The 21,140-nt window shown below is 52.7% G+C and overlaps 2 long non-coding RNA genes across 2 annotated transcripts; one reads left to right on the top strand and one right to left on the bottom strand.

The window, feature by feature from the left end:
• The first annotated feature begins 296 nt into the window (after positions 1 to 296).
• On the top strand, positions 297 to 2,635 carry LOC112544611 (uncharacterized). Its single transcript, XR_003087949.2, has 2 exons — positions 297 to 640; positions 2,403 to 2,635. It is a non-coding gene; the product is annotated as an uncharacterized LOC112544611 (long non-coding RNA).
• Positions 2,636 to 17,263: 14,628 nt separating this feature from the next.
• LOC112544610 (uncharacterized) lies at positions 17,264 to 19,766 on the bottom strand. Its single transcript, XR_012902209.1, has 2 exons — positions 19,554 to 19,766; positions 17,264 to 17,496 (listed from the first exon to the last, which is right to left on the bottom strand). It is a non-coding gene; the product is annotated as an uncharacterized LOC112544610 (long non-coding RNA).
• Between the last annotated feature and the right edge of the window lie 1,374 nt (positions 19,767 to 21,140).

Genomic DNA, 21,140 nt, shown 5'->3' with positions numbered 1-21,140 from the left:
AAGATGTGGTGCAGGGGATCAGGGGAAAAGGTGAGGCAGGATCTGTTACGCAGACGTGTGGAGATGAAAAGGCACCTGCCTGTGTGATGCTGGGCTCCGACCCATGATGTTCAGAATTACAAGTCTCCATCAGGTCCCTCTGACTCACAGACTCAGTTCAAAGGGCTCCCACCGACACCCTCCTGCATCAGCGCTTTCTCTTTAATTGCAAAACAAGTGGCATTTGTCACCTTCGCAATAGTCTGGGGAGCTGCACCTGTTACAGGGAAACTCCACCCACCTCGGGATGCCGGGGGAAGGGACCAGGCAGGTTTCATGGCAGAGGGAGGGGCAGGGACCAAAGGGCCCTGAGAACGTGGGGGGTTTGCATCACTGGGAGCGGCCCACTGGGCCAGAGCGACATTGCAGGGACCAACGCACACGTGGAGATCAGAGAGTTCATGCTCCTCCCCCAGCCCCTGCTCTCTGCCAACAAACTCTCTAGAAATACCGGGATCCCCAGCCCAGCACCTCACCGGCCTCCAGCCTCCCTCTCTGCTCCTCTGCTCTGCAGCCCTGCTGAGACCCCAGCCCCCTCCAGCCATGAGGATCCTCCACCTGGTGTTTGCTGTTCTCCTGCTGGTCTCCTTGGCTGCTCCAGGTGAGCGGTCGCTCTGGGAGGGGCGGGAATAGGGACGGAGGAGGGGGATCGGCGGGTAACAGGAAGGACTCAGGCTCCCCGGCAGTGTCTGGTGGGGGGGGGCATGTTCTGGGGACAGTCTGAGCCAGGACCACTGTGAGCACCACGTGTGTGTCCACTTGTCTGGGCATGTTTAGATGAGCCGCTGCTGAGACAGTCCTGAGCATCTGGCTCTCTGGGTCCCTGTCTCTGGGAACCTGTCACTCCCTGCGCCATGGAAATTCTTCCCCCATTGCCCTCAGCTGAGTTCGACTGACTCTCCCTGTGTGACGTAGTGGGGGTACCTTGCTGGTTGCTATGCTGGGCAGTGGGCTGTGGGTGACCTCCACTGGCTGCTGTCTGTAGCACGGCCCAGCAGGGCCGGGGGTGAGTCATTATGCAAAAAGGGTCTCTCAACCTGTCCTACCAGCTACTCCCCAGGGAAAGAAACAAAGGAAGGTGGGTGCATAATTGGTTGGATAACCGCAGTCAGAGAGTTGTTGTTAACAGTTCTAAATCCTGCTGGAAAGGGATAACAAGTGGAGTTCCTCAAGGGTCTGTTTTGGGACCCGTACTGTTCAATATCTTCATCAATGATGTAGATATTGGGATAGAGAGTACGCTTATTAAGTTTGCAGATGATACCAAACTGGGTGGGGTTGCAACTTCTTTGGAGGATAGGGACATAATTCAAAATGACCTTAGCAAGTTAGAGAAATGGTCAGAGGTAAACAGGATGAGGTTTAATAAAGAGAAATGCAAAGTGCTCCATTTAGGAAGGAACAATCAGTTCCATACATACAAGATGGGAAGCGACTGTCTAGGAAGGAGCATGGCGGAAAGGGATCTAGGGGTCATAGTGGACCACAAGTTGAATATGAGTCAACAGTGTGATGCTGTTGCAAAAAAAGCAAATATGATTCTAGGTTGTATCAACAGGTGTGTTGTAAGCAAAACTCGTGAAGTCATTCTGCCGCTCTACTCTGCACTAGTTAGGCCTCAGCTGGAGTACTGTGTCCAGTTCTGGGCGCCACATTTCAAGAAAGATGTGGAGAAATTGGAAAGGGTACAGAGAAGAGCGACAAGAATGATTAAAGGTCTAGAGAACATGACCTATGAAGCCAGGCTTCATGAACTGGGCTTGTTTAGTTTGGAAAAAAGAAGATTAAGGGGGGACATGATAGCGGTTTTCAAATATCTAAAAGGGTGTCACAAGGAGGAAGGAGAAAATTTGTTCCTCTTGGTTTCTGAGGACAGGACAAGGAGTAATGGGCTTAAAGTGCAGCAGGGGAGGTTTAGATTGGACATTAGGAAAAAATTCCTAACTGTCAGGGTGGTCAAATATTGGAATAAATTGCCAAGGGAGGTGGTGGAATTTCCCTCTCTGGAGATATTTAAGAACAGGTTAGATAGACATCTGTCAGGGATGGTGTAGACGGAGCTTGGTCCTGCCTTGAGGGCGGGGGGCTGGATTCAATGACCTCTTGAGGTCCCTCCCAGTCCTATTATTCTATGATTCTATGATTAAGGTGAAATGCCACCCCTGGCTGGAGGGAAGGGCTGGAAGAGAGTTAATTTTCTGTCTGAGATCATGGAGGACACAGCCTAGGAAAAGGGGCTGGAATTTAGGGGCCCAGTCTCCCCCATCTCAAGGGGTCCATGTAAACCGCTGTGGGATGGTGGGGTCTCATGTTCTGTGAGCAGAGCTCCTGTCTCTAACCCGGACTCTCTGTGTCTGGCGCAGGCCTAGGGCAGAAGAAGGGCTGTGCTGGTCGCTGCGACTGGAAATGCGGCAAATACGAGTATGAGACCTACACGTACGACTGCCCCAAGTCCTTCTGCTGCCTCCCCCTCTTCAAATGGAAATGAGCCCGGAGGGATCTACTCGCCCTGGACCAGGAGCAGCCGCGGCAGCGGGTCCCCGACTCCCCACAGAAATGTCGTTCCCTCCCCCCATTAAATGAGAGCAGGCCTGGCCTTGGCGTGTGCCGTGTGGGTCACTCGTGTGTGGGGCCGTCGTGCAGAGCGGCCCAAGGGGCTGTGAACAGGCCTGTCCCCGAGGGCCCAGGGAAGGGCCGGTCACCTCGGAGCCGAGGCTGCAAAACGGCTCAGGAGAGAGAAAAGCAACTGGCCCCTCCCTGCCCTCGCGTCTGCGCAGGGACGTGGTGCGGGGGGAAGGTGCTGGGTGGGCAGGGGCTGTGGGAGGAGAAGCCCCCGAAGGCCCCGTCTGCACCGCGCCGCTCACAGCCACACAGCAGGGCCACTGCAGCCGCGCTGTTGCCGGGTGAGCAGTGCAGCCCCGTTATCGCCGGGGGAGAGCTCTCCCGCCACAGAATAAAACCGGCCCCGGGTTCCCACTGGAGGAGTGGGGCTCCTGGTGGGGGGGGTGCCCAGCCGGCGCTTTTCATCGCTCAACTGCCCTGAGTGAAAGTGCCAGTATGGACACAGCCTCTTGCTGCCTGCCCCAGCCTAGTGCACCTCATATCTGACCTGGGGGGATTTCCTGTGGAGACGGGCAGAGTTCAGTCTCCGTGGCCCACTCAGGCCTTCGCTGCCCTGCTGGGACCCACTGGAAAGTTGCCAGTTGGGTTGTGGGGACACAGACCAGGACAGCTCAGGGACAGGCTTCCCCACCCGCCCCCAAATTGCCCCAAGTCTTCTCCCAGGCTGTGGGCTCTGCCTGAGGAGTCCCAGGCCCTGTGGGAGCCTCCCCGCCCCACTGTGGGCAGACAGAGCAGGTGGGGTGGGTGGGGGAGCTCTGGTTCTGTTCCTGGTCGCTGGGGCTGAAATCTCTGGGTGCTGAGCATCAGAGGCCGGGCGGCACAGTATTGCAGTGAATAAAAACACTGCGCTGGCAGCGAGGGACCCAGACAACTTCCTGGGGGCTGCCAAGGCCCATTCCCGTAACGCCTTCTTACCAGGTGTCCCCTGGTCATAGCGCCCTGCGTGCTTACCTGTGTGCCCAGCCTTGGGGAAAATGGCTCCTTGGGAAAACTTGTATTGTCATGGCCTGGCCGCCATCCTCTCCCACGTCCTTTCCTCAAATGGAAACTCCCTGTTGCCTCCCCCAGATGGCTACTGTGATGGACTCAGCCGGGTCTGGGCACCGCTAAGGGCGTATGCTCAGGGTAAATTGCTCAAAACCAGGGCTCCTCACAGCTCCTGTCTGGAGACCTTTCCCAAATAGGCCACAAACCAGTCACCCCGAGCGCTTCAGCTGCCAATCCGGCCAGCAGGAAGCCTCATGAGCAAAACCCCTCTGGCACCCCAGCTCTCCCTGTGCCACTATCAGCCCTGGGCCTGCACACAGGGGAGGGGTTATAGAACCCAATCTCACCTACCCCAAACGGGTCTTTCCGGTCCCAAAGAACCAGCCACTGATTCCCGGTCAATTTACACTCTGGATCTTACCCACAAGAGCACGCTGGGCCAATCCTTTGGAATCTAAAATCTAAAGGTTTATTAAGAAAAGCACGAGAGTGAGGTTGTTAAGGAGAATACGTTACATGCATTGAATCACCCAGGTCTCAATGCAGACTCTCAGCAGAGATGGGAGAAACTGGTATCTTAAAAGTCTCTGGTGTGCAACCTTTGTCAGGATTGGCCAATGATTCTTCCCGGCTCGCTGTTCCTCGCAAGGCTGCATCTGGAAGCAGTAGCAGAATTGAAGGCCAGATGGAGTTGGCCTCATGGCATTTTATATCCATCCCTAGTATCGTCTGGATACAGGTCACATGGCCAAGTGACCTATGTGGATAAATCTCTGTAATATTTCCATAATAGCCAATTAGTCCATCATAAGACGGGATTTTCAGGTCTTCTCTCCTGAGCTCTCTCGCTCTCTCGCTCTGTCTCTCTCTCTCTCTCGCTTTCTTCCTACTGCCTCCCCCCCTCTCAACTCTCCTCCTCCTGCCTCTCTCTCCGTCTCTTTCTTTCTCTTCTCCCCCTCCTGCCTCTCACTCTCCCTTTCTCTTCTCCTCCTCCTGCCTCTCTCTCCCCTCTGTCTCTCCCCGCCCCACTTCTCCTTCTCCTTCTCCCCCGCCATGGTGCTTGGCTGAGTGCTGCCTGCTCAGCCGGGCTGCCGCGAGGGAGGGGGGCGGGGCGGTGACGTACACGGCTGGGGCCGGGGCCGTGGACATCACTACCTTCCCTTCCCCTCCCACTCCGGGGGAGCCCAAACAGCCCCTTGCGCTGCTGGCTCCCCCAGCGGCCCGGCTGAGGGGCGCAGCACTCAGCTGAGTGCCACAGTGGGAGGGGAAGGGGGCGGCGACATACACGGCCCCGCCCCTGGCCGTGTACGTCACCGTCCTGCCACCTTTCCCTCCCTCCGTGGCGGCTCGGCCGAGTGTTGCGCGCTCAGCCGGGCCGCCGCTGCAGAGGAGAGGAGGGGCGGGGCGGTGATGTACACAGCCAGGGGGCGGGGCTGTCTACATCACTGCCCCCCCCCCCGCGGCGGCCTGGCTGAGGGGCGCATCACTCAGTGCCACAGTGGGAGGAGGAAGGGGGGGGGCTGTGACACACGGCCCCGCCCCCTGGCTGTGTACATCACCGCCCCGCCCCCTTTCCTGTCCCACTGGGCCCACCTGAGCTGCGTTCAGCTGGGCCCCAGTGGGGGAGCAAACAGCGGCAGGTGGCCTGTGACTGCACCCCCCCCCCCACCAGGTCTGTTTCCTGTCCCCCTCCTCCCATCCAGCCCCACGGCCCCCGATTCCCTCCCCCCCCAGCTCTGCTTCCCACCCCCTCTTCCTGCCGGCCAGCCCCACGGCTCCCCGGACACCCTCCCCCACCATTGCTGCTTCAGTCTCCCTTCCTCCGGGCCCCCTCATTCTCCCCTACAGCCCCCGATCCCCCCCCCAGCTCTGCTTCCCACCCCCCCTTCTGGCCAGCCCCGCCCCCTTCCCCTCCCTCCCTGGCGTGCTGTGCCACTCAGCTGACTGCTGCTCCCATCTGGCCCACCTGAGCGGTGCTCCGGCTGGGCCCCGGTGGGGGAGCAAGCGGGGCAAGGGTGTGGGGAGCGAGAACACCAAAGGGCCTCTTGCCACTGCTTGCCCGGCGGGAGCGCCGCTCACCTGAGCCACGCAGCGTGCCACGGAGGGAGGGGAAGGGGGCGGGGCTGGCTGGAAGCGGGGTGGGAAGCAGAGCTGGGGGGGTTTGGGGGCTGTGGAGAGGATGGGGGGGCCCGGAGGAAGGGGGAGGGAAGCAGCGCTGGCGGGTGGGGGGTGTCCGGGGAGCCATGGGGCCCGAACCGCCAGGGAGCAATGGGAAGGGGGGGCGGGGCGCTGATGTACACAGCCAGGGGGTGTGGCCGTGTATGTCAGCGTTACAGACGCACAGGCACTGGGCTACTATATATAGGATAACATGTATCATCCTCATGTAACCTTGTGTGACGGCATGTTGGGGTCCCCCGTCTCCTGCACCCCAAAATGGCACAAACAGACTGCACCAGCCAATGGAATAGAGGAAGTTTATTGCCTCTCCAGGATACAGCACAGCACAGATGTAATCTGGTCACAGAGCTGGGCTAGGATGCCTCAGGCCCCCTTGAGATGGGGGAGACTGGGCCCCTAAACTCCAGCCCCTTTCCCTAGGCTGTCTCCTCCCTGCTTCCAGCCAGCAACTCACTCACCCTCTTCCAGCCCTGCCCCCCAGCCAGGGCAGCATTCCACCTTCCTTTGTTCCTCTCCATGGGGGGTGTCTGGCCATACTGGTTTGCATAGTGACTCATCCTGTTTTGCTGGGTCGTGGTCCCCACGGCATCAGTGGGGGTTACCCCAGAGCCAGCAGCATAGAAACCAGCCAGGTACCCTCACTACGTCACACCTTGTATTAAGAGAAATTTTGCAAGTCCTTTTATATATGTAGAGAGAGAAAGAGAGAGCGAGATCTTGTCTCTTTTTGTTATAGGTCAGTGGTTCCCAAACCTTTCAGCATCACGCCCCCTTTTGGATTTTCGAGAAACCTTCACACCTCACCCCCCAAAAGTAGCAGCAAAACTTGCTGAGCAATAAAAAGGAACCGCTGACCGGGGCCGAAACCTTGATGGGGGGAGGGGAGAACTGAGTCGCCACTCGCCCCTCTCCCCCCAGAATTTCTTCATGCCTCCCCAGGTTGGGAACCCATATTATAGGTCTTAGGAATAGTTAAGGTAAAGAAAATCCTCTTTGTCTTGAAGAAGAATAGATCTCTCCCCTTTCCTTGTGTGGCGGGGTCAGGCTTTGTCCTTTCTCGTCCCTTCCCCACCTTCAGTCTGTACCCTTTTGTCCGGGCCCCCAACTGCAGCCCCCCTTACGGTCCTGGCGGGGTGGTTTGCGCAGTCGCTCCCCCACTCCGGCTCTCGCAGCCTTAGGGCCCTGGCCCTTGCTCTGCCCGCTCGTCCGCCGGCCGTCGGCTTCCCTCACCCAGCTCCCGGAGGTGCTCCTGCGCCGGCAGGCTCGCCAGCTCGGGTGTCCTCAAGGCCTGGCGCTCCCCGGCCCCCGGGCTGCGGTTCGCCGCCTGTGGGGGTTGAGAGCACCGCCAGCTCCTGCTCTCCCCCCCTTTGCTCCGCCCCGCTGCCTCCCTCTTGTATGTGCTGGTCGGCAGCGTTCCCTCGCCCGGCGTGCGTGCCGGCCGCTCCTCCTGGGGTCCCCAGGTCTGCCGCTTTCAGCCCTGGACCTATCATGCATGCACCCTCGGCGCCCTGCTCGCCGCTCGCAGAAGCCGCCGTGGTGCCACCGGGACTCCCGTCTCTGACGGCAAGCGGGCGCAACTGCAGGGACCATCACACCTTGATTGCCGGGTTGAAATGAGTGAGGTGTGAATGGAGAATGAAAGGTGAGCACCTCCAGTTGCAAGAGTGGAGAGGGCCTAGGAGCCAGCTGCTAGAAGTGGGCCTCATCCTCCCTGATTGAATTTACCTCGTTATCTCAGGCCTTATTCTGGCTGGCATATTTATACCTGCCTCTGGAAATTTCCACTACATGCATCTGACGAATGGATCTTTGCCCACGAAAGCTTATGCTCCTACACTTCAGTTAGTCTATTAGGTGCCACAGGATTCCTTGTCGCTTTTGCAGATCCAGACTAACACAGCTACCCCTCTGATACTCAGATCCAAGACACTCCCTGTGAAGTGAGCTCATTGAAAAGAAGACAGGACATACAGATGCCTTGGGAGTCCAGCAGCAAGAGCTTGCCCTTGAAAGAACTCTCTTTGAAGCATTAAAAAAGGAGAGGTGATGACTAACTGGCTGCATGAGAGGGATAAATAGGAGGCATCTTGCAGAGGGACCCCGGGTTTTTGTCTTGTCAACAAGGAAGCATCGATCCGGATCAGCAGAAGCCTGGCTCCACCCCTCCCACACCGAACTCACCTGGCCAGTGCAGTTAGGAGAAGCAACTATTGGTAACAATAAGACGGACTGTGCATGTGTGTGTGTGTGTGTGTGTGTGTGTGAGAGAGAGAGAGAGAGACTGCATGGCTACGTCTAGTCTGGCATGATTTTCCGCAAATGCTTTTAACGGAAAAGTTTTTCCATTAAAAGCATTTGCGGAAAAGAGCGTCTAGATTGGCACAGACGCTTTTTCGCAAAAGCACTTTTTGCAGAAAAGCGTCCGTGCCAATCTAGACGCGGTTTTGCGCAAGAAAGCACCGATCGCAATTTTCGCCATCGGGGCTTTTTTATGCACAACAATACCGCATTGTCTACACTGGCCCTCTTGCGCAAAAGCATTTGAGCAAGAGGGCTTTTGCCCGATCAGGAGCAGCATAGTATTTGCGCAAGAAGCACTGACAATCTTACATGAGATCGTCAGTGTTCTTGCGTAAATTCAAGTGGCCAGTGTAGATAGCTGGTGTGACAGACCGGGCCGTGTCTGGGCACAGCTGAGTGCGTCCGCTCAGGGCGAATTGCTCAAATCCGGGGCTCCTTACAGCCCCCGACTGGCGACCTCTCCACACAGGCCAAAAACCAGTCTCACAGAGCGCTTCAGCAACCTGCCTGAAGCCTCCCGAGCAAAACCCCTCCGACACCCCAGCAATATCCGTGCCCCAGATGGCCCCGGGCCTCATACACAGGTGGGGGGTCCTAGCACCCAATCCCACCTACCCCGAACAAGTTCTGTCCGGTTCCAAGAAACCAGCCACAGATCCCTGGTCAATTTACCCTCTGGACCTTACCCACAAATCACGCTGGGCCAATCCTTTAGAATCTATATCTAAAGGTTTATTATTACAAGAAAGAAAAGCCTGAGAGTAAGGTTATTAAAGTACAGTACGTTACATGCACCGAATCTCCCAGTCCTCAATGCAGGCTCTAGCAGAGATGTTGCAGCTGCTGGTTTAAAAGTTCTTATTGCACATCCTACGATCAGGATGGGTTCACAGGTCTTCCAGGCTCTTCAATCCCTGCAATGCTGCCTCTGGGATAAAGTGCTGAGCTGAGAACCAAAATGGCATCGACCACATGGCCTCTTTATACCTCCTTCCTGGCCTCTTCTTGTATGCAGCAAGTCACCTGGTCAGAGGCCAATCTCTATGTTTCCTGCTGGCTGCCCTCAGGTGACAAACCCCATTCTTTGGGTGTGTCCATAGCCTATTGAGAGTCATTGTTCCACAGGGCTTTGCTACTCAGCCTGTCCATAGCCATGCTTAATGTAGAAGCTGTAGAAACCATTTTCATGTTTAGCTAGAAGCCATCTTGTATAACAGAAACCATTTCAGCTTTTCTCTCAAGCACGTAGACCGGAGTGAACTTTCTGTCACCCCGTGAGAAGAGGCCTACAGGATGGGCTATTGGTATGTGTTAATTGGGCTGGTTGGGACAGGAGATGTACTCCCTCGCACCTGTCCGCCATCTTGTTGATAAAGTTTGGTTTTTCCAAATTTAATTAAGGATTTCTGTAATTGGATGCCCTGACGTCAAACTGTTTAGCTAAGGGTATAAAGATACTAGGATTAATTGTATTAGCAGCCTTACTGGGTCTAGCTCTGCTGTGACCACGTTTAGCTCATGCTGTGCTTTATTAATTAATAAAGTTGCTTGTTAGCTGCCTAAACACAGAGGAGCGTGTTTTTGCTTCGACAATTTGGAGGTTCCACCGAGATTCCTAACGCGCCACTTGCCCGTATGGACGGACCGGCACTCCACTTCCAAACCTCTCAGAGCGCTCAAGAGAAGGTAAAGGGGATACCTGTTACGAAATCTCCTGGTTGAGGGCTTGGGATTTGGAGTGACGGCCGGCCATCGGGGTAAGGGGAGCTACGGAATTCAATTTTGTGGAGCGGCTAACATTTTTGTCTGTCTGTGTCTGTCTTTGTCTATTAGGCCTGTCTTATGTGTCACAGTTCCAAAAGGGCACACCGGTGTCTCTAGTGAAGCAGCCATGCGCTGGACCCTCTGTGTTCGGACGCTAAAAGCTGGTGTGGTGCCATTACTCTCTCTCGGCACACGGAACTGTGGGGAAGCTTTGTTGTCTCTCTCTCTGTTATTTGTGGGCATAGTACTGACCTCTGAGGCTAACCCCAGGCCATAGTGCCCCATTCCGCCAGGCTGTCTCCAGGCGCCAGGACGTGGTGTTCTGCCGGGCTGGGGCAGGTGCCGGAAACCCCTGCGAGGCAGGTGGACCTTGAGTCCAGTGCTTCGCAACAAAAAGGGGGGGGACCAGTGCGAGCAGGTGAATTCTTGATTCGGTGACTCGCAGAGCGAGCAGGCGGATCCTGATTCAGTGACTCGCAGAGCAAGCAGGCGAATCCTGTTTCGGTGACTTGCAGAGCAAGCAGGCGGATTCTGATTCGGTGACTCGCAGAGCGAGCAGGCGGATCCTGATTCAGTGACTCGCAGAGCGAGCAGGTGGATCCTGATTCAGTAACTTGCAGAATATGGTGTAAGCAGGCGGACTTTGGTTCGGTGCCTTACAGAATTAAGCGCGCGCAAAAAATGAGGGTAGGTCAGTCTACAGGAATTCCAGTGCCTTTATGATAAGTGTTTTCTGGTATAGGATCCTAATAAAGTCTAATATTAAGTGCCGGGTGTCTTAGGGCAGCGTCACTTAATAGAAACCCATGGGAACTAGACAATAAATAAAGATGCATCTAAATGTGGAAACTGTAGGAAAAATGTGAAAAAAAGAAGAAAAAAAAATTGTGTGTGGAAAATGAGTATGAATGTAATAAGTGAAGAATGAATGCCGCTGCATAAGTCTGAGACTTGAGCTGATCCCAGCTGCACCAAGGCTCTCCCACGAGGGAGCTCTGAACGCAAGGAGGGGGGGGGGGTCAACTGAACCTCGAGACTCAGCGGATATGTGAGAAAGTGACAACTCCCCTTATTTCATGAGCTGCTAAGGTCTAACACTCTAGACCCGGCAAACCCTTTCTTTGGAGTGTGTAAAGTTAGTTTAGGTAGAGGTTAGTCTAAACATCCCCCCCACACTGTCAAAAGGCACTCCTGTATACTACTTGTACATGCATAATGGTCCAAGGACCTGTAAGCATTTAACAAATTTGAAAAGAAGAAAAATTAAAGCCCTGAGAGATGAAAGTAAAGCTCAGAAAAGCAAAAATCCTCCCTGCAGTAAGATAGGTAACTTAAAAGTTGCTGCAGTGCCTCTGTGCCAAAATAATGCACAAAAAGTGGGGGGAAAAAAGAAAAAAGATTTCTCAGTTGGCACACCCATATCAACCAAGCTTGGGGGGAAAATTTGGCACAACATCACCCCTCTATCCCTCTTTATAACGCATACACAGGTAGAAAGGAAACATAAAAAATAACTAAAAAAAATTAGCTCTTCCCTTTGAAAACAAGGGCTCCTGTAACAAACTTGCCCGATCCAAAGCAAAACACAAAGTTTAAAATAAGTTTAACAGTTTAAGGAAAGTGTTCCTCCAAATCCTAAGGGGGAGGGAAAACAAAAAAACAAAAAAAACTTGCTTTAAAAAATAACTCGTTTCTTGCAGCCTCTTCTAATCATCTTAGCAATAAAACAGTCAAGTTAAACATTTGGCTACAAATACTTTGTTAAAATCTATTAAAGAAAAAATAAAAAATTCTACTGAAACTTAATTGGTTAACCGCATAAAAAAATAAAATCTATACATTGTAAATTTGTAAAACCTGCACCCTAAGGGTTAAATGTGTCTTCCAAGGAACCTAATTATTGTTTAAAAAAATCCAAGCCCAGAAACTTCAGTGTTTCTGGTCAAGGCTGAGCTAATAGCACTTTTGGCTTGCTTTCAGATCCAAGGTTGTGTGTGTCTGCAAACTGCCTGTCTGTTCTGGAAAGGGGGGGAGCACTGTCCCCCATAAGTAAGTCTGTAACATTGCATGTGATTCTTTTCAGAAAAGAAAAACCTTTTGCTTGCTAGAATAGTAACTAACAAGCACCTTGTTCTAAAAGTTTCTGTGGCAGTAAAAAAAAAAAAGCCTGGTCTGCAATACAAGAGGGAAACTAAGGCATGCCACCTTTAACTTAATAATTAAACAATAAAGTAATTTACTCAAACCCTCTGAAGCTAGTGTTCAAAATAAAAGCATACCATTAAGTAACAGCAGGCTGATCAAAAGTAGCAAAAATCTGTAAAAAAAAAGTGTTCTAAAATATAATGCACCACCCCAATGTGGGTAAAAATGTTTTCTTTGTCTTTCAGATCATCAAAAAGCGCTAATATCATATAAAAATTAACCGAAGGAAAAAAAAAAAAAACCCATGGTTCCGTGTCATGACATAATAAGTTTGTGTTCTGTCCAGATTTGTCTTGTGTGTGTCTTAATTGTGATATATGTATTTCAAACGTTGTGTGTACAATATTGTTGTTTTAATGAAAGAATAATTTAAGTCCCTTAAATAATCTTAACATTGTGCTTTATATAAATGGTTCTTGCCTTTATAATTTTAGTAGAGTTTTAGTAGCAGGCTATGCAGTTTGTACTGTCTAGAATGTAGTAAAATCTGCTCCTCTACCTGCTGTTTTTCCCTTCTCTCCTACCATCGCCAGCTCCTATGCCGTCTCTTTCAGAACTGGCCCTCCTGCAAGACCAAGCCCCAGAATCGGAAAAGCAAAAGTGGAAACTAGCAGGGTGCACCTTGCACCCAGACCACTTGTGGTGCAGCTCTAATGGCCACATTGTTGCCCCAGTGGTCTTGCTACCTCACCTTGCCCCCGTGCTCCCTGAATTGTCGCACGTTGGCAAAGGGGGGAATGGTAGCAATCCTAAAACCAAATTGGTTTGCTCCCAAATTCTCCCAAGCAGCCAAAAATTACTGTCTGGCTTGCCCTGTCTGCCAAGCCCACAACGTGGGTAACATGTAAAGACAGTTCCGGCAACCAGACCTCCGCCTTTGGGACCATTTCTAAATTTACAAATGAACTTTATTCAATTGCTTAAATGTCAATCTTTTAAATAATGTGCTAGTTATTGTCTGCTTGTTTTTGGAATAAGTAAAAGCTTATTCCTGCAGGAAACATGATGACATCACAGTAGCTAAAAAACTTCTAAATTATTACATCCCATCATGGGAAATACACCTTGTAATCTCCGGTAATAAAGGTACCCACTTTACTGGGCAAATTGTTCAAAAAAAACTAAAAAAGTACTACTCTCCCAGACAAGCACTGCACTGTGCACGACACCTGGAGAGCGCAGAAACAGTAAAAAAATAAAACAGGATTTTAAAAAACAAACTTGCTAAAATATGTGAGAACTCTAGCTTAACATAAATAGTAGCACTCCAAATTGCCCTAGTAAGCATAAGAGCCACTCCTAATCAGAAAACTGGACTCAGTCCACATAAAATTGCATGTGGCCAACCTATAAGACTGTAAAGTAGCCCAAAAATTAACCTGGCTGATGCCACACTTGTTAAAGGAAGCATAGTCAAAAATTGTCAGGAACTTATAAGGTGTGTACAGTCTTATCATTCACAGGTTAAGAACGCCTTCCAGAAGGCCCCAACTAAGCCGTGCCTTAAACTACAACCAGGAAACTGGGTTTGCATAAAAGTTCACCAGCGGAAAACTGCCCTAAAACCCAGGTAAAAGAATCCCTACCAAGTCCTTCTGACCACCCATACTGCTGTAAAGTGCAAAAAATTGCCCACCTGGATTCACGCATCCCACTGCAAACCCGTTCCAGTCCCTACAGAGGTTGTCCCCAACAAGAAGCACCGCAGACCTGGTACCGAAGACCCAGGTCCAAAAGCAAATGGAAATCACCACAGACCTAGTACCAAAAACCCAGGTCCAAAAGTAAACGAAAATCAGCACAGGCTTGGTACCGGCAATCCAGGCCCAGAAGCAGACGAGCCTAAAAAACCAAGGCTAAGGTACCAGCTGCAGCCCAAAAGAACCTGCCAGCAATAGGTAAAGCAAACTACAAAGTCCTAAAAAACAGCCAGCATAAGGCTGAACAAACAATTCATGTTAAGTTTATGCTTAATCTTGTTTTTAATATTTAGTAGTTATAACCTATATGGTTCAAATGTGTTTATGCTTTTAATAAACCAAGTTTCCCAAGAATTTAATTCTACAAGTTGCTGAATATGTGCTCACAGTCCAGTACATTCAGAAGGAGGCATCCCAATAATTCCAGTCCCACTAAACAACACTCAAATAAATGGCACACTGTTTAGTAAACTAAGCCAAATAATACTTAGCAAAATAAAAAGTTTACTAACCCAGGGTATATCCGCTTAGCCTTAACCCCAGTTAAAAAGTACTGCTGAACATGTAACGGTTCAGAAGCCAGGATAAAAAAAAGCCAAAACCAAATGGCCCTAAACTATGTCCTAGCTAGTAAAAGCGGGGTTTATGCCTTAGTAAAAAAAAAATGCTGTGGGTATATTTCTAACACCAGCAAAAAAGTAAAAAAAAATGCCTCAAAAATTAAAAAAACTGTAAAACGCCTAAAGCAGGGAAAAAACTAAACCCTCTGGGATTGGTTGGGAGGCTAGTTTAAACATGTAAGAACTTAAATTTTGCAAAAAATTGTTTTAGTATTAGCTATATTATTTTGTGCCTATTTTTGTTTCTTGCTAATCAAATGCTGTATTTCTTGTATTCTGAAAAACACAAAACAAACCCTTACCAATAAAAATGTGGAACTTGTAATGTTAAAATAGAATAAGCAAAAAAAGAAACAAAAAATGTACATAAATACTTTAATAAAAAATAAAGGTATAAAATGGTTTCAAGGTTAGCCTTTAAAAGGCTAAAAGGGGGGAGTTGTAGAAGCTGTAAAAACCATTTTCATGTTTAGCTAGAAGCCATCTTGTATAACAAAAACCATTTCAGCTTTTCTCTCAAACACGTAGACCAAAGTGAACTTTCTGTCACCCCGTGAGAAGAGGCCTACAGAATAGGCTATTGGTATGTGTTAATTGGGCTGGTTGGGACAGGAGATGTACTCCCTCGCACCTGTCCGCCATCTTGTTGATAAAGTTTGGTTTTTCCAAATTTAATTAAGGATTTCTGTAATTGAATGCCCTAACGTCAAACTGTTTAGCTAAGGGTATAAAAATACTAGAATTAATTGTATTAGCAGCCTTACTGGGTCTAGCTCTGCTGTGACCACGTTTAGCTCATGCTGTGCTTTATTAATTAATAAAGCTGCTTGTTAGCTGCCTAAACACAAAGGAGCGTGTTTTTGCTTCAACATTAACCACATTCACAGAAATATTCAGCTTCCACACAGATTATAGATTCCTACCTACACACACAGACATTATACACTCACATAAATAGCGTACATAAGATCAACAAACAATAATCTCCCATTCAATACCCCACATGGCTCCCCCCACACCAATTTCTGGGGCCAACACCCCCACCTAGGGGTGCAGCAGCGATCTGGCTGCTTCCCTCCAATTCAGCAACGTGACAGCTGGCAAAACTTGTCAGTCTAGATACAGCCCATGAGTGTAATGTATCCTATGCACATGATAAAGTATTGATTGGTCTATGTATTCTCAATAAATGTGGCATGTTGCCTCATCCCCCTGAAAAAGATCCCGGGTGCTTCTTTTAAGCACAACACCTATCCCTGTGTCCCATGTCAGCAGCCATGGCATTGGCTGGTTTGCAGTTCCAGACACATTCCTCAGGTGAGCACTGGGCACCATGAGAGCCATTGTCCCTGGAGCCATGCTAATTAGCACAGTCATTGACTGGACATTCCCTCCTGATAGCAGGCAGACCAGGCCCACTGCTCTGTCTCAGGGGGCCAGGGCTTCTCCCCAGGTGTCCTGCCCCTTCCAGGGGCGCACGGCAGCAGGATGCACATGCCCGGGGGGAGGAGGACGGCGGCTCTGACAGACGCTGGCAGCCTTTGGGGGCCCCTGTAACGCTCCCAGGGTGACGTAGTGCAGGATTCTGTGCGGGTGAATATCGGCTGTTGGCTTTCGCGAGCCACCAACGCCTGTATCCATCTGAACAGTCAACCACTCACCCTGCCCCCGCCATTCACCTCTCGCCCCTCTGCCCGGCTGTTCCCAAAGGGAAACAAGGTAACCCCACACAGACACACTGGCCCCAGCCAGCCCCCTGCAGCCCAGCAGTGTGCATGGTGCAACCCACAGAAGGGGCCCTCCGGACACAGGCTGGACCCCACTCCGCCATGGGGGGAGGGGCAGTGCCCAGAGCGGGGTGGCTCTTCTGCGCACAGTCCCCTCCTGCTCCTGTCTGCAAAGGTCCCCAGGGAAGGCTCTGGGGATGTGACTCTGACGAATCATTTGGCTGCATGGGAAGGCGTTCGGGAGCAAGAGGGAAACTGAGGCCCGTCCCTTTGCAGTGGGTGGAGAAGGGCCCTGTCGCCCTGTCCACAGGCTGAGCAGCGCAGGTGACAGTGGGTAGCACACAGCACTGTGACTAGAGTCTGAGTTTACACAAACATGGCTCCGCTGACCCAGTGAGGACAGATCTGGGGGTCTCAGCAGAGAGGCCGGGGACTGAGTGAGCCGTGGGAGGGAACTGGCCTCTCTTCACTGCTGGGGATTTGGGGCACTAGGGCTGGGTGGGGGAGCCTGGACCTGAGCTCTGCTGGTCTGTGTCACCAGAACACAGCGTTCCTGTGGGTCCCAGCAGGGCAGCGGGGGCTGAGTGGACTATGGAGACTGGACTTCCTGGACCCTGGAGGAAATTCCCACCATCACCACTGAGACGTGATGGCCTGGAGCGGGCAGCCTGAGGCTGTGTCCACACAGGCACTTTCGTTTGTCACTCTGGGGTCTGCAAAAACAACCACCGGAATGACAAACATTGCAGCATTGAAAAGCGCCTGTCTGCACAGTCCTCCAGCAGTGGAACCAGCCCTTCTGTGGGGAACCTCTGGCAGCCTTATCAAGGCTGTTTTACTGTGTCACTGGGAGCGCTGTCCCCTGACGGGAACAGGGGGCTGCACTGCTCCCCCCACGGCTGAATGAACCAGGCCCTGGGCCTCCACGAGACCTCGCCAGCTGAAACCAGAGCGACGGTTCAGCCCACAAGCTCGTTCCCTTTCCCACGAGCCATATTGCAGGTAACTAAGGTGACTGGCCCTTCCCTGGGCCCTCGGGGACAGGCCTGTTCACAGCCCCTTGGGCCGCTCTGCACGACGGCCCCGCACACGAGTGACCCACACGGCACACGCCAAGGCCAGGCCTGCTCTCGTTTAATGGGGGGAGGGAACGACATTTCTGTGGGGAGTCGGGGACCCGCTGCCGCGGCTGCTCCTGGTCCAGGGCGGGTGGATCCCTCCGGGCTCATTTCCACTTTTTGAGGGGGAGGCAGCAGTAGGACTTGGGGCAGTCGTACGTGTAGGTCTCATACTCGTATTTGCCGCATTTCCAGTCGCAGCGACCAGCACAGCCCTTCTTCTGCCCTAGGCCTGCGCCAGACACAGAGAGTCCGGGTTAGAGACAGGAGCTGTGCCCACAGGCCCTGCCCACCATGCCCCCCCGCCCTCCTCCCGCGGTTCTCACACAGCTCGGACGGGGGGCTGGCCCTGACAGCGTCACCCCGGTTCCCGGACACTCCTATCCATGGCCCGTCCCAAGGGGTCAGACCGACGGGGCAGCTGAGGGGCCGTTTCTTGCCCTAGAGGGGAAGGGCGGCTCAGCGCGGTGGGGGCTGCCTTCCCCTTCCTGAGGGATCGGCCTCCACTCGGTTAGTGTCCCCTGGAGAGCCCCCCCCAGTGACACCTGCCCCCACAGAGAGCAGGGCTGCATCCACCTCCCGCCTCATGTCCAGAGAGACCCCAGAGTCAGTTCTGGGGGAGGGGAATTGGGGGAGCCCCTTGGAAAGGAAAAAGGGGGTCGAGCCATTCCCTGCATTTCAGATGGTGGCTCCCTGGTTGGCCGTCGGTGACCTGGGGGGGGGGCTGTGTGAGAGCCCTAGGCTGGTGAGGGCTGGCAGCAGGTGGAATGAGGGGCTGTGAGCAGAAGGGGAGATGCTGTTGGCAGGAGAGGAAAGACAGAGGGGAGGGGTGGGGAGAAGCCCAGAGGCGACGGAAGGGCCGGCTGAGAGGGGAGCAGTGAGAGGGATGGAGAGGAGCTGGGCGGTGGAGACACGGTGTAAAACGGAGGCAAGGGAGAGGTTTTAGGGGGAGGACCAGGCCGTGGAGGGGAAAGGAGGGAGGCTGTGAAGGGCCAGGCCAGGTGGGGGCAGGAGAGAGAGCAGGTGCTGAGAGGTGCACAGAGGGACGTGGAGAGCGCAGAGAAACGTGGGAGGGGCTGGCTGGAGGGAAGGGGATAAGGGGGATGTAGGAGAGGGAGGAAGGAACGTGGCAGATGGTGGAGGAGAGAAAAGAGCCACTGGGGAAATGAGGCACAAATATGGCAGGAGAAGAGACAGATGCTTAGAGGTGCTGACAGAGCCTGGCCCTGCGCAGCCTCATGGGGCATCAAAACCCAGCTCCTGCCGTTTGCACAGACTCTGCTGGGCAGGGGGAGATTAGATGGATAATTGCAGTAATTGAAACCCATTTTCTTCAAGGGTCACAGGGAGAGAGGCGTTCGAACTCCAGTCTTCCTCTTCGTGAGCCTGGAAGAACTAGAGTTGAATGAGGGACGAATGTCCGTGGGTCCTTGAGCTCCTGTCAGGCTCTCGGCAGACTCAGGTAGGCCATGAAGTGAATGACCCCGGTTCCTGTTCCAGAAGTTCCCCTCACGTTATAAAGTGAGAAATGTCTTTGCTCTCTACGGACTCTACCCTGGAGCACTCTCTGAACTGGACACTCGCAGGGGGCGTCTGGAACATTTCTGGCTTGTATCCGAACTGAGGGTGACTTTGGGAAGAGGCTGGCTGGGCAGCACAGATGGTTCACCCCGAAGCAGAGGCACCTCTCAAATCAGAGTCCACAGGACACGCGTGAGAAGAATTCAGCGCATCCTTCTTCAGCCCTGCTCTTTGGAAACCAGGGCCAGGCTCCTAGCACGCAGGGGCCTGCTGTTAGGTTGTTAAATCCACAGAGAGACACCAACCTGAACATGGCCTGGTTTTCAGGAGGGACCCAAAGGAGCTGGGCTGCTCAGGGCCTCTGGGAATCAGGCTGGTTTGATTGTTATGTCCAGTGTGGACCCAGGTGTGTAACGTGAGGGTCACAGCCGGGGGGAGCGCTGGCCCCAGGGTCTGAGCTCGGGGGGCTGGTGAGAGGGTGGAATTCTCTGCCCGTCCTGACGGGAAACCTCCCGACTCGGAATCCCCGAGTGACTCGCCAGGCGGGAACCCAGAGAGCCAGATGCTCAGGACTGTCTCAGCAGCGGCTCATCTAAACATGCCCAGACAAGTGGACACCCACGTGGTGCTCACAGTGGTCCTGGCTCAGACTGTCCCCAGAACATGCCCCCCCCCACCAGACACTGCCGGGGAGCCTGAGTCCTTCCTGTTACCCGCCGATCCCCCTCCTCCGTCCCTATTCCTGCCCCTCCCAGAGCGACCGCTCACCTGGAGCAGCCAAGGAGACCAGCAGGAGAACAGCAAACACCAGGTGGAGGATCCTCATGGCTGGAGGGGGCTGGGGTCTCAGCAGGGCTGCAGAGCAGAGGAGCAGAGAGGGAGGCTGGAGGCCGGTGAGGTGCTGGGCTGGGGATCCCAGTATTTATAGAGAGTTTGTTGGCAGAGAGCAGGGGCTGGGGGAGGAGCATGAACTCTCTGATCTCCACGTGTGCGTTGGTCCCTGCAATGTCGCTCTGACCCAGTTGGCCGCTCCCAGTGATGCAAACCCCCCACGTTCTCAGGGCCCTTTGGTCCCTGCCCCTCCCTCTGCCATGAAACCTGCCTGGTCCCTTCCCCCGGCATCCCGAGGTGGGTGGAGTTTACCTGTAAGACGTGCAGGTCTCCAGATGTATTGGGAAGGTGACAAATGACACTTGTTTTCTCACTGAACACAAAGCGCTGATCCAGGAGGGTGTCGGTGGGAGCCCTTTGAACTGAGTCTGCGAGTCAGAGGGACCTGATGGAGACTTGTAATTCTGAACATCATGGGTCGGAGCCCAGCATCACACAGGCAGGTGCCTTTTCATCTTCACACCTCTGCATAACACAGTCTTGAGCGACCCACTTGTCACACCTTGCAGAGGGGCAGCTGTGTGAGTCTGGATCAGCAAAACAACAAGGAGATGCAGCGCACCTCGGAGATGAATAATTTCTGAACACTCAGTTGGTTGAATTGCTCATCACTTGAAGTTCAGACCCGCTTGTCTTGATAGGACAGACAAAGTTTCTCCTTTTCAGCCTGCTAGCTTTGTTTATACAGTCATAGAATCACAGAACAGTAGTACTGGAAGGGACCTGGAGAGGTCATCACGTCCAGTCCCCTGCCCTCACTGCAGGACCAAGCACCATCTAGACCATTCTTGACAGATGCCTGTCCAACCTGCACTTAAACATCTCTGGAAATGGAGATTCCACAACCTCCGTAGGTAACTTATTCCAGTGTTTCACCACCCTGACAGGCAGGAAGTTTTTGCTAACGTCCAACCTAAACCTCGCTTGCTGCAGTTTAAGCCCATTGCTTCTTGCCCTATTTTCTGAAGCCGAGGAGACCAATTTTTCTCCCTCCTTCTTGTGACACCCTTTTAGATATCTGAAAACTCGTATCCTGTCCCCTCTCAGTGTTCTCCTTTCCAAACTAAACCAGCCCTGTTCTTTCAGCCTTCCCCCATAGGTCATGTTCTCTAGACCTTTAATCATTCTTGTTGCTCTTCTCTGGACCTTCTCCAATTTCTCCACATCTTTCTTGAAATGTGGTGCCAAGATCTGCACCCAATACTTCAACTGAGGCCGAATCAGAGCAGAGCAGAGCAGAGCAGAGCAGAGCAGAGCAGAAAAATGATTTCTTGTGTCTTGCTCACAAGACTTCGGTTAATACATGGCAGAATCCTGTTTGCTTTTTTTGCACCAGTGTCACACTGATGACTCATATTTAGCTGGTGGTCCACTATGACCAATAGATGCCTCTGCAGTGCTCCTTCCTAGACAGTCGCTTCCCATTCTGTGTGTGTGGAAAGATTGTTCCTTCCTAACTGGAGC

Source organism: Pelodiscus sinensis, chromosome 3 (genome assembly GCF_049634645.1).
Source record: "Pelodiscus sinensis isolate JC-2024 chromosome 3, ASM4963464v1, whole genome shotgun sequence".
In the NCBI taxonomy this organism is placed as follows: Eukaryota; Metazoa; Chordata; order Testudines; family Trionychidae; genus Pelodiscus; species Pelodiscus sinensis.
Note: the sequence above shows the minus strand (reverse complement) of the source record. Positions and strands in the feature narration are given on the sequence as shown.